We start from the raw sequence: 13,956 nt of genomic DNA on the forward strand, positions 1-13,956 counted from the left end.
AAAGAAAGAAAAATATACCTGAGCATACTAAGTGAGAGAGTGTGGAAAATCAGGTAATGATCATATGATGTTGGACTTTACAAAAGAAACGTAATAGTTTAAATTTTAATCTCAGTGTGAACAACGTCTTTGGAAATTCCTAAATTCTTATAATCCCAAATCTCAGAAGCATGCAAATACAAAATTTAATGTCTTGCTCAATTAGATGTCAGCTGACAATTCTCTATGCTCCTGTCGTTTGTCTTTTTCAGTTCTAAATCCAGTTAAATGGAAACTTCTTTCTGGGAGAAGATGTTCTCATGGTGAACGATTGGGAAAAAAAAGAAAAAAAGAAAAAAAAATTAAAGAGTCTTGCGATGGCTCTTAATACTTTTTTCTTAGAATACCTAGATATGGCACACGTCACTTGTGCTCACTTTTTATTGGTCAATGTATTATGATATTCCAGATGTTCAAGGAGGGCTAATAAATAATAAAATAAAAAATTATAACATAATTCCTTCATGAGGAAGGGGGGGGTCAAGAAATAATTGGGCATAAAATTTTCTTTTAGTACAGGTATTTCTGATAATGCCATTGCATATGAAGATATTGGAATAAATAAATAACTTAAAACAAATAGAGGTTAAGAGTAGAAAAACAGTCCAGAAAAAGGCCAAAGAGTTCTTCAATATTTGGTGATAAAGTAGTAACAGAGGAGCTAGAAGATGTTATTGAGGAGGAAAAGCCAATATTATAGGAAGAAAATTAAGAAATGTCTCTCATTGACATAAGAGAAAATGTTTCTAGAAAAAAAGAATGATCGACTTCAGAAACTGCAGTGAGAGATAAAATATGATAATAAGAGACATGGATTCATTTGATTTGTCATTATTTGACAAGTGTAATTGAAATGTCAACAACACATTGATTGTATGGTATTATTTTCTCCAGCTGTACAGGATGAGGAAATGTAAAAGAAGGAAGAGGGATCTCAAAGGAGATGAGCTTTATTAGGGAGTAAATAGTGGAAAGAAAACAGTCCAGAAGATGAATAATGGTAGTGGTAAGTAATTCAAGCTATTGAATACAAGGTTTAGGCTGTGAAAAAAGGGAAGTGAGATTGTTCAGGCTGGAACATTTCACGTAATAACAAGATTTAAGGGGTGAAGTTGGTTTCGGTTTTTATATAAAATTAAGGCCCCAATGTTGAACAGGCAGCCCACAAGGAGTTTGATATCCAGCATAATGACAATTCAAGTGAGAAAATCTTTTAAGTGAGTATCTAAGTTCTCAGTGGATGAAGTAGTACTAAAAAGTTGACAATGAGGTGTGTTGTGGTGTGTGCATGTGTGCGTGTGTGCGTATTTGTGAATAATCATGCTACTCTTCCACTTCATGAACTATTAAAAATAGGTATAATAGGGTGCCTTGGCAATTATAACTGGTTTAAGTGTTTCATTTGGTGAGAAATGTTTAAGATACCAGTAGCCCCACCCTATTCGTGTTTTTGTTTTTTGTGGTTTTAGTTACCTACAGTAAACCACGATCCAAAATATCAAATGGAAAATTCCAGAAATAAAAAAAATTATCAGTTTTAAATTGCACACGATTCTGAGTAGCCTAATTAAATCCCATGCCATTCTGCTCCTTGCTGCCCTAGACATGAACCATGTCTTTGTTCAGCATATCCACACTGTATAAGCTCCCTACCCATTAGTTGCTTAGTAGCCGTCTCAGTTATTAGATGGATTGTTGTGGTATCACAGTGCTTATGTTCAAATAACCCTTATTTTATTTAATAATGCCCCTAAAGTCATTTACATAATTTTATTACAGTATATTATTATTTTTATTTTATTATTTATTGTTAATCTCCTACTATGTCTAATTTATAAATCAAACTTTATCATAGGTATGTATGTATAGAAAAAAAAACATATAGAGTTTGGTACTATCTGTGGTTTCAGGCATCTACTAGGGGTATTGGCACATATCCCTCCCATAGATAAGGAGAGACTACTGTGCAATTCAAAATGCTGAAAATATTTGTAACAATAATTCTCCCAAATCTTAAATGGGAAGAACTTTTCTGATTCAGTAAGTGATGTGCAATAAAATTTTGCACAGCTCATAAATGGCAATTTGCATCATAAAGGAAAGAATGGGAATATGTTAATTGGTTTGAGAATTATTTTTCTAAGTAACCGCACTCATTTTCATTTTGGAATGAGGCTCCAAAACTAAAATTCCAGCTTACTATATTCAGTTATATCCTAGGTGACCTTGTTTAATGCATGGTTATAATTACACTGAATAATCAATGGAAAAACAGGAAACTTCAAAGGCTAATGAATAGAATACTCTGTGGTTTTTAAGATTAAAAAAATGACTAGCTTTTCATTCATTTTTCTCTGTGTTTCTTGCAAAACTAATTCCCACCTTCCACCTTCACAAACTCTAATTGAGACTCACGACAGTGTTTTGGCTATATAGGTTAATTCCATTTAAAATTCTATTGTTCATAAGTTATAGATTTGTACTTTTAATCCATCACTTATCATATAGATATTTAAAATAACTTTGCTTCAATACAGGCTGCTATGTACTTCATCAAGACAGGAATCCAGATCAAAATGTTTAATTGTCTTCTCTATTAGAGCCATTAATGGTCTCTAATCAGATCCACTAGTCTATTGTGCCATTCTAATATTAAAAATAAAAGTTTAAGAATTACCTGCTTTCATTTGTAATGAAAGTCTCCCTAGATGAACTATAATATTTTGTCAATTTCTTAAAAATGTTTTCCATTAAAATATGGGCCAAAGAAAATCTTAAGAATTCATTCAAAATTCTTCATAAATATTTTTTTTTGTTGCCAAAGAAATAGCTTCAAATGACATTTGCCAGTTTCATAATGTTTACTGAATAGAATAAATTTAATTTATTGATTAATCTGAGTATTTTAGAAATCTCTGCAAGAAGATGGAGGGCAGAACTGAAGGGTTAAACAAAGAAAAGACTCAGGAACTTATAAACACATTATCATAGTATTTTGACTATAACGACTTCAATATAAAATAAAAAGATTTTTTTAAAGTTCTGAAATGTAGTTGGAAAGATTTCTGTACTGCTTTGGACTAGTAAATTTGAAACTGCTTTCAATGTATTCCAAGACTGACAAGTGAGAATATATATTGTGGATAATTGTAGCAAGGTATTTCACTGTCAGAAAAGGGGTCCAGGGTAAAATAGATTTTCTGGTGTGGAACTGAAATGGGAAGTTCCAGCTTGTTGTAGCTAATTAGAGGACAATGTTTCTTAGATTTCTACCCAACAGGAGTAATTCATCTTATCCTCTCTTTTAAACACTGTTGATAAAAAGTACTGAACGATTCTGAAAATGTTCTAACTAGTGGAGTTCATTTTTTCTTTTCCAGCATTTCCATTTTGCAAAGTAAAAAGTGAATAAAAAGTTATATCAAAAATTAATTAAGCTTTCTCAGAGTATGTGGACATTGGAAAAAGAAACTTCTTTGAGTTAGTAATTATTTTGTCTTTTATTATGAGGAAAGTTATTAAAGTGACTATTCTTTCCAATTTCTCATAATCCTCCTAGTACTGACAGCACAGATGCTACTGAAGCCTTACTTTATTTAAATTTATTTTTCAATTACAGTTGACATACAATATTATGTTAGTTTCAGGTATACAATATAGTGATTAGACATTTATATAACTTATAAAGTAATCACCCCGATAAGTCTAGTACCCATCAGAAGCCTTACATTTGAGGGTTAATATTAAATCACCATTCTTACATTCCTCTTCCTCATTAGATCAATAATGTAAAAGGTCTAATGTAATGTCAAAGAACTTGCATTTATCAAACTAGAAATATCTTGTGGCTGCTTATAAGAGTAACCTCTACCCCTTTAAAAATATTACGGAAGAAATTTTATTAAATTAATAAATAACTTTAGGAGATTTTATAAACCAAGTTAGCAAATAGATTGGGGAAAATGTATAAATAATTGGTTCATATAATAAAAAAATAATATAAGTTATATAACATAAGTTTCTTTCTGTCCTAGATTAAAAGTTGAACAATAAGATACAAAACAATACGTTTTAAACAGTCATTGTTTAAATATGATGGATTCGAAGCCTCTAATGTATCGTATGTTACTAGATACAATATTGGTATTTAATACACATGGAATAACTTGAAACCAACTTTGCAGTAATATTTTATTGATCTAACATTTAATGTCCATTTATCAGTTAGGCAATGCTCAGTGTGGTACCTCCAGTCGGAAATAGTTGTCTGAAACCTGTTTTGAAACACTTAAAACATATCCTGTAAAACTCACATCATCTTTCGGTGTTGCCATTTATTTTGGCAATGTGCTTAATTTCTCACGAACACCTTGATTAGTGCTATAACAGGCAAAAAATTGCTCTACTGTTTCCTAAAAATGGCTTTCTTTAATTAAGAATCTGCCACATTAACAACTACATTAGAACTTTTAACAAATTAAACACTATGTTACAGATTTACTGAGTTACTAAATCAGGAGATGTTTACTGAAATAATAAGCTGAAAAAAAGTTCATTTAGTTGTGCCTGGTATGTTGTTTAAGCAAGAAATAGGCAGACCTATAGTCAAGTAAAGTTATAAAAACTAATTTCTGTATTTGAAATGTTCAACTTTGGGCATATATATATACATTAACATATGCTCAACATTATTAGTTTTTAATAAAATTAAAATTAAAATTAGAATGAGAAACCATAACATGCCTAATGGCTAATGTTGAGAAAAGGCTGATCATATCAAGTATTAAAGAGAGTGAGAAGGAACTTGAACTCTTTCATATACTGCTGATGTGAATAGAAAATGATACAACCACTTTGGAAAAAGTTGCCCAGGGTTTCTTTTTTTAAAGTTAAACATAAATCAACCATATGACACAGTCATTCTACTCCGAGGTATCTACCCAAGGGAAAAAAACAAAGGAACTATATGTCCATTCGTACAAAGACTTGTACATTTATTCATAGCAGAGATATTTGTAAGAGTTGTTGAAGATGTAAATGTTCATTACCAGGTGAACACATTAATTGTGGTATGCCAAGAAAATAGAATATTAGCAATAAAAAATGAGAGAACTACTGATACAACCAACACCACAGATGAACCTCAAAATGATTATGTTAAATAAAAAAAACCAGACCTCTCTTTCCCCCCCAAATATATATAAAACCATATATATAAAACCATAAATATATAAAAAACCATATATAAAACCATATATATATAATTCCTTTTATTTAAAACTTAAGAAAATGCAAACTAATCTCCAGTGGTAGAGAGTAGTTAGTGCAGTGGTTGTTTGGGCATGGAAAAGTGGAGTGAGGATGAGAGGTAGAAGGGGATTACAAAGTGGCATGAGGAAATTTTTTTTGGTGGGGCGATCATATGTTCACGATCTTGATTGTGTTGTGGGTTTCACAGATACAGGAATATGCCAAACTTATTAAATCTTGTACTTTCAATTTGTGTAGTGTATTGTATGTCAATTACACCTCAAGAACGTTCTTAAAAAAAGGTAACAAAACAATTACGTTATCTCCCTCATCTCCCGCTGAAGCTGCTGCAGGTGAGAACCTGCAGTTTTGGAAGTAAATTAGCATTCTTTCCACTCTCTTCTATCTGATATTTTCCTTTCGACATCAGATTCCTAGCCAGTCCAGAGCTGGTCTGGAAGAAGAGAGAAAGGGAAAGTAAAGCCAAAGATTTTACTGAACAGCTATGAAAGTGCCTTTGTGCCATCGTGGTCTGTGGTCACATGACCCATGGTGGGCCCCCTCAACTGCAACACTATCAATGTAGACTACGCGACTCTATCTGCGCACTGCCGACACTTCTTTCCTCTTTGGCATCTGAAGATACTCCTCTTTCTTCCCAAGACATTTCCTTCTCTGGCAGAATTCTTTGGGAACTGGAAACATTTTAGAGGTTGTAGGGTTTCACAAATCTTTGACCAGCTTGGGAAAAGAGTGCAGTTCAGTCCAAGACACAGCCCTGTTTCAGTCGGCCCCACTCCCCCTCTCCATCTTCGTCAGGCATCGGTTGTGCATCAGCCTCCTGGATCTCCAACGACAGGAGACAAATAGTCTGCTTTGCAAGCGATACTGCACACGGTGGACTTGAGAATAGCGGGCTTCATTCTCCACTTTTTGGAGGATGAATTTCAATACAGGCCTTTCCAATGACACTTTCCTCACAAAATTTTACGGACAACCTGAATCTTATATGTATTAGAGAGTGAATCCTCTAACGGATACTCAACCACCTGCTATAAAATGTCAGCTTGGAGTTATGTCTTACAAGCTCCTTTGGAATGTAACTTCTATAAATTTTATGTCTCAGACAAAAGTGAGTTAGGAAACCTCTCTTTAACAACCTGTTACTGGTTTGCTCAGCCAGGGGATATTTATTGAATTTTTATTCTGTGTAAGATACTGTCCCAGGTTCTGTAGAAAATAAAGAGATGAAAATAAATGTATTATGTTCTTGAGTATCTTTTATAGAATCTAATATGAAAAACTAGATGTATGGGTACATGAGTATAAATCAGAGAGAAAGTGGTGTACCTACAAAAGAGATACAAGTAAAGTACAATGGGAAATTAAAGGTATGAAATGGTCCTTTATTCTGGTTTTGTAGGATTTGGGACAGTGGAGAAAGTAAAGAAATTCTGTATGATTAAAAGATGATTAAAAGTAAGGAGTATAATACTTAATAAGAAAAATAACCCCCTTCATCACTGGGTTCTTCCATTTAGTATAATAATTCCATTTTAAAACCTCAGACTTTATGATTTTTGTGTTATCCAAATATCTATTAGTATGTTTCTGAAAATATTTGGAATGAGCAAATTGAAATATTTATGTGCACATTAAATTATAAAATACAATAAATTGCAGAGTTTCATTTACAGTTTATTAGTGAACAGATTACCTCCTATGCTTCCTGGCTACTTTCATATTGATCAGAGACTTAATAGCCAGATAGAAATAATGCTTACACTTTGTAATTGCTTTTAATAATGAGGCTTCTTTCTTCTATGAACAAAATAGCGATATACTATTTTTAATTAAAAATATGCTATATCATGAAAAGCATACATTCTTGAGATGATTAAAAAAAGAGAAAAGCAACATTATATAATGAATCTGACACAATAAAACTTTCTCCTGACTTGATATGACTATGTGAAGGTATTTATAAAATAGAAACATGTAAATCAAACTTGATGTCAGGTACTTTTAGAAAAAGATTTTTGTTGTTGTTGGTAAGAATTGTAAGGTGGGATAAGGTGGTGATAGGTAACATATGGCAAAGTAAATGATCTCCTAGCATCTTCATTCTGAACATATATAGACAAAAAAAGAAACTTAAATATGTGTGTGTTCATGTGCATGTGTCTCTGTGTGTGCACACATGTGCATGGTAGTGTGTATCTGTGTACACACATTCTTTCATGCTTCAGCCAGAGGCAATGATGACATTCTTGATTCCTCACTAACTCTTTTTGCACCAATTCAAAAATGTCTTCCCTTGAAACACAAGCCACGTGTCTATTTAAACTTGACTTTGCTCTCAATGCCATCATAAAACAACTTCTAACATCTTATTCTTTTTTTTAAACTACGTTCAGTTCTTTTATTTCAAAGAAAGACATAAAGAAGCAGTAAAATTAAATTTACAGATTTAATGGTAGCAAAGAGTTGACCGTGATTAATACTTTGATTTACATAAGCCCCGTAAGTCAGTTGTAGCCTATATAGAAAATTTGTCTGAGAGTAATTGTAACAAAGCTATCAACATGGTTGCTATGATAATTTAGGTTTTTAAAAGTTCAATTATATTTTAATCAAATATCTAAATGATAAATGAATTTGATAAACTAATGACCTTTGCAACAGTGTACAAAATATAAGCATTTTGTTTTAAATTAGTTATATTTTCAATCAGTTGGAACTTATATAATTTCAAATAATTTCATTTTATGATGATATTCAGATATAAGAGACATGGATATTTTGAAGAAGTGACCACAGAGTAAAATTTAAAAGCAAAGAAAAAAAAAATTAAATAACATAAATGTGTCTAAACAACTATACAAAGTATAAAATCAGAAAAAAAAATATTTAAAAAATTAATCATTGTAGAGGGTTAAAATGTTTGATAATAAAATAACCTTATAAAACCACAAATGAAATAGACCCGGAAGATCAATGTTGACCATAAGTATGAAAGAATGTACTTACTAATCAAACTTCCTACTGGATGTAGTAGGATTTGTTCAAGAAGTATAAAAGTTCCATATGTTACTAAAAAACCCAAAGTATAATTGCCGAACAAAGTCTAATAAATCAACATGAACAATATAGGTTCGATTAAGAGCTGCACTGTGCAGCTCTGAGATCCTAGCATAGAGAAAGAAGAATGTGATCCAGCATCTGAGCTTAGAGGCAGACTTAGTTCTTAGAGAACAGTAATAGCAGAATTGGAGAAAAATGAGAGAGGTGAAGTGATTTATATGTAAAGGCACAAAAATGGGTAATTATGCGACACAGTGAGGAGATTGATATGTGATAGAAAATATATTTAGAAGGATATAGTCTTCTTGGGCTGCCATGACAAAATACCACAGGTTAGGTGGCTTAAACAATGGAAATTAATTTTTTTACAGTCCTGGAGGCAAGAAATTCAAGATCAAAGTGATAGAACATTGGTTTCTGGTGAAATCTCTCTTTCTGGCTTATACACTGTCACTTTCTCCCTGTGTCCTCATATGACCTTTTCTCTGTACAGTGCCCAAGAGAGAACTTTGATTTTTCTTCCTCTTTTAATAAGGAAACCAATCCTATCAAATTAGGAGCTTCCCTCTATGATCTTATTTAACTAATTACCCACTTAAAGGCCCTTTCTTCAAATTTAGTCACATTTGGAGTATGATCTCAGTATATGAATTTGGGAGCATACAAGGCAGTCCATAACAGGGGGATGTAAATATCAAGGCTAAGTGGATGATAGGCTTGTACCAGGACATCAGTGCTGGCCTTTGTGGAAAGATTTTACACACTGACACTGCATGAAGCTTTAGAACAAATACACAGAGTTGATAAAGGGGCAAGAAATTCTCATGCATACACCCCAGTGCCAGCGGGGCAAATGGTCCTTTTATTTATCTGTTGCTGGGTAGAATTTTTTTTATAGCACTCTTTAGGCATTTTAGAAAATATATTAGTTAACACTAAAGAACGTTTTCATTGGGCTAAGGAGTTCCAATTTCTGCTGACGACAGGGAAGCTTTGAAAAGTTACCATTAAAAGTATGATGCCTGTTTTCATGTTAAAGTAGTCTCCTCTGAGGAAATGTCCAGTATCCCAGAGAGTCTTGTTTCTCGATATGCTGACATGTAGAAGTAGACTTATGTGTCCTCATCATGACAAGGCTGTTAGCCTAAGCTCTGAAACCTTTGGCCATCCTCTGAGTCCTCGCTGGCTCATGCACTGATACTCTGTGGCTTTGTGTATCTTCCAGTTATTTATAGTGCAAGTTCTGGCTGGGAAACCTCATCTGTGTCCTGGCCACAGTCAGAGTCAGCTGGGCTCTCTTTGTGGACCCAACTCCACCATAGGTCTTGCTGGTACCATTGAACCCCAGGGCCTCAAATATGTCTTTTCTTCAATATTTGTCCTAAGTTCTTTAAGATGTAATGTAGTCTTTACCATAGGGTCACCACCTTCTCTCACTACAGTAGACTTACTAGCTCTCAACTCTTTCTATAGTGTCCAAGAATTGATTTAGGTGCAGTAGAAATACTCTAAAACACCTCTCTGTGTCTAAATAAAGGAAGAACCATGTGTTTTCCCCTAAAATTGTGTAGGTACAAGGCTCTCTTCAAAGTGGTCCAGATTCGTTAATAAGAAGATAAACAAAAGCCCTGCCGGACTCCATTTTCTCCTCTATTTGGAGGCATTTCGTAGATTTATGGCCCCTTCTCTGTGAAGTTATAATCCAGGTGATTGTTCAGGACCTCAAGTCTGACTATTTGTTCTCTGTCTTTGCTCTTCTCTAAACCAAGAGTTTCTTTACACAGGAGCTACTGCTTTGTTATATCTTTCCAAGATAACATTCACCTGTCTCTTTTGTGGGCTAGACAAAAAGTTAGGATTCAAACATGTCTAACGGGTTGCAGAGAAATTTTAATTTTGAAAGTATTTAAAATACATTGATTTAATATTTTCACTATATTATTTGCATTTTAATTAACTTATGTATTTATTCTGATGACAAGAATGGACTGAGTCTTAGTGCTAGTTTGAAATGCTAGGCTGTCAAGATAAATAGTGATTTATAGAGTTTATATTCTCAATGAGTTTAGAGTAGAGCAGGGAAGACAAATGATTAAAGAGAATTACAAAAGAGTTTTATAAATGCTATAGTAAAGGAGGAAGAGAGTATTATAGGAGAAATTGTCAACCATATATAACCTAGTATAGCCAGCTCACCTTCATGTACAGATATAAAAAAAACCTCTTGCAAGTAGTAAGAAGGACTATGGCTTAATGTGACAGTTAATAGGAAGTGGTTTCCCATAGGTTGTGGTGAAGCAATGTTACTTTAGGATGATGAATCTGATGGTGGAAGAAAGACAATTTGGATAGGATGGAGACAGAGTAAATGATACTGTTAGAGCCTCAAAATTGTTGATGTATGAATGAAATGAGAAGAGAACTTGTGTATTGGGGGAATAAAATAAGATTTAAAAGAAAAAAAGCAAAAGGACTACTGGAGATAGAATCTATGGCCATAGCAAAAGGTACAATGAAATATGAAATGCCATGATAAAACATAATCCAATAAGATACTGAGAAATATTAAATAAATTAATTATAGAAGGAACAGAAAGTAATCTTCCCGCTATTTTTCATCAATCAGTTTTCTATAATTGTGTCTAGTTTTAGACACTAAACTTTAACAAGTTAAAAAAAAAAAGTGGAAAAATAAGAGAATCAAAAGAGAAGCAAAGATAATTAGCCTTTTAGCTAATAGAAATTAAACGAATTAGTTTTGTTTAGCTTAGAGAAAGGAAGGACAAGGTTGATCTGATTATAGAAATGAGTCATACACAGAGTAATTAGGAGGGAGATGCAGTTTTCCGTGTTCCCGGATGACTAAACAATAGGAAATGAACTGTAATACAGAGGTAATTTTATTTTCAGATGTAAATGAAAAGATAAAAAAACTCTTCAAAATCTACTACAAATATGCTACTGTATAATTTACCATGTTTGCAGAGGTTCCCACAGGACTGTATTTGAAGTCCATTTGCATCTGTCTGTGCTGACTGGTTACTTACAAGATTAGGAAGGAGAACTAGGTGTGCTTATGAGTCTGTGATTTAAACAGATTTACAGCAGTTTCTTTATTTGATTTCATAGATTTTTCTGAAAATTAATTTAAAGTAATGTAACTTTTCTTCACTATGCTCTTTTAAAGTCAATAATTTTTCCATAAAATTTTAATTTGAGAGAAAAGAAAAATAAGTCTATAAATTAGTTTACTTTTTTATCTTACTAAAAATAAAAATTCAAAGTCCAATTCTTGAAAATACATCATTAATCAAGAGAATTTTCAGCAAATTTTTTAGTAATTTTTACTCACTTTTTGATTTTGCCTAAATTAGATTTAAATCTGAATTTTCTAAAATTAATGTGGACATTCTAGGAAGTTCAAGATCTAATTAATTTTACATCTCTTTACAAATATATCTAAACTTTTTATACTTTTCATAAGCTTCTAAAGTTATCTGTGCACAAACTAGACACACCGTCTAAGGTCAATGGGAAGAGAATTAATCTCCACTCACCAAGAAGGAGGAGTATCAACAAATATGAGGACATGGTTAAATCCACCACAGTAACAAAAATATATATTTTGATAAAGATACTTTTAGACTGTGCAAAAAAACCTGTTTCTTGGACACTTTAAAAAATAACTAAAAAGTTTTTATTTAAATTATTGAAATCTGTGTTACAAATTTGTCATTTATTTTTTCAATAATCGAAGACTTATTTTAATAATTACTGATTTACTATAAAAAAATCATTAAATTAGCAAATGACCAAATGTTAGAAAATTGTGACTTAAAGCCCAGGTAACTTTACAACTAGCACAGTAAGGCATTTTCAGATTGTGAACTTACTATTCACTGTACATATTTTTTTCTCTTACCTTCTGAGAAAGCAACTGAAATAGGATAATAAATATTTTGTCCCTTCCCTGTGTCTTCACAATCACTCCATACTCAACTATATGAAAATGCCATTTGCAGCTGGCAACAGCTCTCACCTACTTGCTTTCCAAATCCTCATCCTCAGCATATCACATTCTCCTAGAAACCTACCAAAAAATGCTCCCACTTCTTAGATAGATCTTTAAAAATGCTCCCTCTTCTTAGATAGATCTTTAAAACCTACCAAAAAATGCTCCTTCTTCTTAGATAGATCTTTAAAAACTGTGGATAAGCATTACGCAGGCATTGTTCTTTACCTTTCCACTAGAACTCTGATAACAAACCAACTATCATGTCTTAGAGATTTCTTTAACTTTTAAATGTTTAAAGGTCTGGTGCATTGAGCAAGTCAGATGTGTCCAGAAATGAAAATCAAATGTTTAGGGTAGCAAGATCATAAAATGCTCTGGATAGGAGGGTGAATGTAATGAGTCTTAAACAATTAGTCCAGGGGGAAATTGGCATAGAATGCCAGTAGCATCTTTGTTTTAAGGAATAAAACTTAGTTTTTGTCAGTAGTGGCTACTGTAAACCCAAGGTAAAGTATAAGAGGAATATTTCAATAGAGAAGTTGAGAAATTTTATCATCTCACATAAATGGAACAAGAGTGTACTGAAGATGGGAAAAAAAAAAAAGTGAGATTGTGGAGACATGCTTTGGAAGTAAAACTGACTCAGTTAGTCAACATATTAGATATGAAAGGTGCCATGTTTTAATACCCAAAACACAGTATCGCCTTTTTGCTAAGACGTTTCCTAAGGATCAAATGCTTACAATCATGTAAATTATATTTGCTCCTGATTAATAGATAATGCAAACATTTTTACAGAAATGCAATATGTGTTTCCAAGGTATTAAAAAAATTTCACTCTACTTATATGTTACTTCAATTGTTAAACTTCCCTCGAACATAATAAATATTAATGCCTGGACTGCTTTGCTTTAGGTTTGCCATTAGTTATCTCACTTTATTATCTGCCCACTAAATTGCAGATGATTATGTTAAGAGCACTTCATCTTCTCATTATCTTACATTTTTTTGACTACCCTCCTTGACTACCTCATATTTAATTGAAATACCGATTGAGCCTAGGAGCTGAAAATAAAACTATTGTGTATTTCCCTTTGAAACATTTTTTTTTTTTTTTTGAGACTGGTAGTTTTTCCCTTTGTTTTGCTTTTTTCTTTTACTTTCTAGTTTTTGTATTAGAGAAAAAATAAAATAGATTTAACAAAACTTCAAATGCTCTGAGGACTCTTTTTTCCCTTAAATTTTTCTTTCCCAACATGCTCCAAACATCAAAATAAAAATCACAGTTTGCAGATAAAACGTAAGTCACTGTTTTCCAACTGAAGAATTAAAATAATAATTTAATTATTATATGTGTTAGCATGGTATAATACTTTTTCCAAGACTTTTAGAAAAGATTGATATTTCTAAAGTTTGATAGTTCTATATTATTCTTAAGGAGTTTATTTAGGTAATACAACTTAAAATGTGTGGCACCATGTTTTACTAGTCTTGTGTTTTTTTTTTTCCCCCTTGGGTTCTTTTCAATACATCTCTGACTTTAATAAGCATATAAAAACAATTTCTCA

Source organism: Pteropus alecto, unplaced genomic scaffold (assembly GCF_000325575.1).
Source record: "Pteropus alecto unplaced genomic scaffold, ASM32557v1 scaffold81, whole genome shotgun sequence".
Lineage (NCBI taxonomy): Eukaryota > Metazoa > Chordata > Mammalia > Chiroptera > Pteropodidae > Pteropus > Pteropus alecto.